Genomic DNA, 4,329 nt, shown 5'->3' with positions numbered 1-4,329 from the left:
TTGACATGTGACCATCCTGGATTTTCAGGGTGGGTTGTAAATGCCGTCACAGATGTTCTTATAAGAGGGAGCTAAAGGAGAAGGCGATGGGAATATAATGGAGAAGTGGTATGGCTACAAGCCAAGGAATACCCGCTACCACCAGACACCAGAAGAGGCAAGGAACAAACTCTCCCCTAGCACATGGACCAACCGACATCTTCATTTAGGTCCTCATTTTGGACTTCCGGCCTACAGAATGATGGGAAAATAAATTTCTGTTGTTTTAAGCCTCCTAGTTTATGATAATTGGACACCTGCTCCATAGGAAACTCATACAATAACACGATGCATTTATCCAGTCCCTGCTCATTAGACATCTGGCTATTATGAAAAGCCTTGTACATGTTTCCTGTTGCAAAAGGGCTAGACTTGCTCTAGCACAGAGACCTGGGAGTGCCATTGGCTTGGTCATAGCATATGCAAATGTTTGTTTCTACACGGTAATGCCAAATTGTTTGCCAAAGTGGTTACCAATTTACACTTCTACCAACACTATAGTTCCTGGGGGTACACTTTCTGTTCGTCACTTGGTATTATCAGATTTCTTAACTTTTGCCAATCCTGGCAAATGTAAGATGGAGTCTCATTGTGATTTTGTTTGAATTTCCTGATAACCAGCATGATAAGTTTGAGCATCTTTTCCAACTCTTGTTGGTTGATTCCATGAAATGCATGTTCCTGTCTCTTGCCCATTTTTCTAAGTATTTTATATATTTGTGTTGACGTATAGGAGTCCCTTTTATGTTCTAGACCCTAAAACTTTGTTGGTTATCACTCATATTTTGACTTGGTTTTATGGTCTCAGCTGATGAGAAGTCCTTAATTGGAATGTAGTTGGATGCATCAGTCCTTTCTCTTATGGTTACCACTTTTTGTGTCTTGTCTTCTTTAATCCTTCCTTTCATGGGGCATCTGGCTGGCTCAGTCAGTAGAACATGTGACTCTTGTTCTCGGGGTTGTGGGTTTGAGCTCCACATTGGGTGTACAGGTTACTTAAAAATCCTTTTTTGGGGGGCGCTTGGGTGGCTCAGCTGGTTAGTCAACTGCCTTCAGCTCAGGTCATGATCCCAGAATCCCGGGATCAAGTCCCGGGATCGAGTCCCGCATTGGGATCCCAGCTCCATGGGGAGTCTGCGTCTCCCTCTGATCTTCTCCCCTCTCATGCTCTCCCTCTCTCTCTCTCAAATAAGTAAATAAATAAAATCTTTTTAAAAGATCCTTCCTTTCTGTGAAGTAGAAAAGGTATTCTACCATTTCTTCTAAGACTTTTGCCTTCCATATTTAAATTGTTAAATCTATCTGGGATTAATTTTGCTGCATAGGTTTGAGATAGGATTCCAATTATTTTATCCACATAGGTTTGATCACTTGTTCCTACACAATATATTAATTGGTCCCTTCCTTTCTCCACTGATCAGCAAGACTCTATCTGAACATCAGAGCAACAGATATGTGTGGGTCTTTTCCTGATTTCTCTATTTGATTTCATGAGTCTATATATGCTCATTCTTTAGCTAACATCAGGCTGTTTGTATTACTAGAGTTTCATAAGTCCTAATAGCTAGGGAGTAAGCAACTGTCTCATTCTTCCTCTTCAGAGATGTCTTAGATATTTTTACTTTTCTACACAAATTTTAAAATCTGTATGTCATAGTTAAGAAAATCCCTGTTAGAATTTTTATTGCAATTGCATTGAATCCATAGATCAAATGGGAGAAAATGGACATTTTGGGGAAAGATTTAGTCTTATAATTTGTATCATTTTGGTATTTAAATAATTTTGTTTATATAATCAGTCATACTATAATGATTATGATTTTTAGATTTGTATCCAAAATAAAAACTTGATAATAAATCTTGTACATATTTTTTGGATTTATTACAGATGCTTGTCATTATTGCTATAATAAACAATGTATTTTTTAAACACATTATTCTATCTAAATACATATATTCCATTTTGTTAATTTTTACCAGTGTACAGAACTGCAAATAATTTTTATATTGATATTAAAGCCAACCTTTTTTCCAAACCTTCTTATTATAATAACTTATCTATAGAATCCTTTGGATTTGAGGGATGCCTGGGTGGCCCAGTCAGTTAAGCCACTGCCTTCGGCTTGGGTCATGATCCTGGGGTCCTGGGATCGAGTCCTATGTCGGGCTCCTTGCTCAGCAGGGAGCCGGCTTCTCTGTTGACCTCTGCCTGCCACTCTGCCTGCTTGTGCTCGCGTGCTCTCTCTCTCTCTGACAAATAAATAAATAAAATATTTTTTTAAAAAAAGAGTCCTTCAGATTTGAAATGTAGACCATCATCTGTGAAAAATTACAGTTCTGGCTTTTCTTTTCCAATCTTTACGTCTTATATTTCTTTTTTTTCTTTTTTAAAAAGATTTTATTTGAGAGAAAGGGAGAGGGAGAAGCAGAATCCCCACTGAGCAGAGAGCCCAAAGTGGGGCTCAATCCCAGGATCCCGGGACCATAACCTGAGCTGAAGGTCATGATACTTAACTGTCTGAGCGACTCAGGGGCCCCTATATCTTAAATTTCTTTTTCTAGTCTTATTGCCCTGGCTACAATCACCAATACAGTATAGAGCAATGATAGCAGCCATGCCTGTCTCATTCCTGATTTTAAAATAATGTTTCTAGCATTTCACCATTAAGAATGACATTTACTGGGGCGCTGGGTGGCTCAGTGGGTTAAAGCCTCTGCTTTCGGCTCAGGTCATGATCCCAGGGTCCTGGAATCGAGCTGTATATCGGGCTCTTTGCTCAGCAGGGAGCCTGCTTCTCTTCCTCTCTCTGCCTGCTTCTCTGCCTACTTGTGATCTCTGTCTGTCAAATAAATAAATAAACCCTTTAACAACAACAAAAAAAAGAATGACATTTGCTGCACGGTGTTGGTGGATACTCTATCAGTTTAATGAAATTCCCTTTTATTCTCAGATTCCTAAGTATGTCTTGTCCACAAATACCTTCTTAGAACCTGGCTCATTACATGTTGCTTGAATAAATGAATGAGGGAAGGAAGAAACATGATTATTGGGCTCCTTTTTTTTTTTTTTTTTTGGCCCATATTGATTTTTGTAAATTCTTTCTATATAAAAGATGTCAACACTTTGCCATTTGCTGGGAACATTTTCCCTGGGCTATTTGCCTTTTAATTTTGGTTATTTTTTGGTGGAAGGAAGAAGATGGAGAAGTCTTAAATTTTAGTGTAAACAGATCTATTGATTTTTTTTCTTTTGAGGTCTCTTCAAATGCATCTAAGTTTAGAAAGCCCTTTACCTCTCGATATTTGATAAGTGCTCATTTCTATTTTCTCTGCACACTGCTGTTGGTTTCATCTTCCCATAGCAGAGCTCTGATCACGTCACTCTCCCGCTCAAAAATGTTTAACTATCTCCTTGGAGCCTTCAGAATAAAGTCCAAACTCTTGAAGTTGGCCTCTAAGGCTCTTCATGATTCATCCCAAGCCTGCCTGTCTAGTCTTTTCTCTAGGATCCCCCCGAATCAGCTTTATGCTCCCGCCGAAGTGAAGAGTTTGCTTCTCTCTGTATGTCCTGCTCTGTCCCACCTCCAAGGCTTTGGTCCTCGTGTCCCTTAGCATAAAATGCCCATCTTCCATTCTATCTCACTTTACCCTTTGAGAGGGTGAACGGTGAACGGATAATAACATGAGCTTTCGGAGTCAGAGAGCGTGGATTAAAATCCTAATTCCTTCACTTGTTCCTGTTGCCAAATCCTTTCACCTTTTCCTAGTTTCCATTCTTTCATCATCAAAATGGGAACAGAAAGCAACGAAGGGACCACATTGGGTGGTTTGAGGGTGAATGAAATCAACCAAATGTAAACATCCTGGCGCAGGGGCACCCGGCTGGCTCAGAGAGAGGAGGATGTGCCTCTTGGTTTGTGAGTTTGAGTCCCATGGTGGGTGTAGAGATTACTAAAAAAATAAATAAATAAAACTTTAAAAAAGATCCCATCATGGTCCCTGTCTCACCCTGCCATTTTGGAAGGGGGTCACCACCAGCTGTGGGGTGGGGGACACCCACCACCCCTCCCTCTTGTCGTATCTGCCTCTGAAGGTTTTCCTGATTCTCAAATTCCCTTAGGTTTCTGCGCTTTCCTCCTCAGGAGCTGGGAGTGGTCAAACAGGTTCCACCTCCCGGAATCCAGGCCCCCAGGCACCTTGATGGGATTCCTGCTCCGATCTGGGCTCAAAGGAATCCCTCCCTCCTTCCTTCACAAGTGAGCTCCAATGGTTTTCTTGCTGGGAACTAGT

Source organism: Mustela putorius, unplaced genomic scaffold (assembly GCF_011764305.1).
Source record: "Mustela putorius furo isolate JIRA1106 unplaced genomic scaffold, ASM1176430v1.1 tig00000127_pilon_pilon_pilon, whole genome shotgun sequence".
Classification (NCBI taxonomy): Eukaryota; Metazoa; Chordata; class Mammalia; order Carnivora; family Mustelidae; genus Mustela; species Mustela putorius.
The sequence above is the reverse complement of the archived record's forward strand: the minus strand, read 5'-3'. Positions refer to the sequence as shown.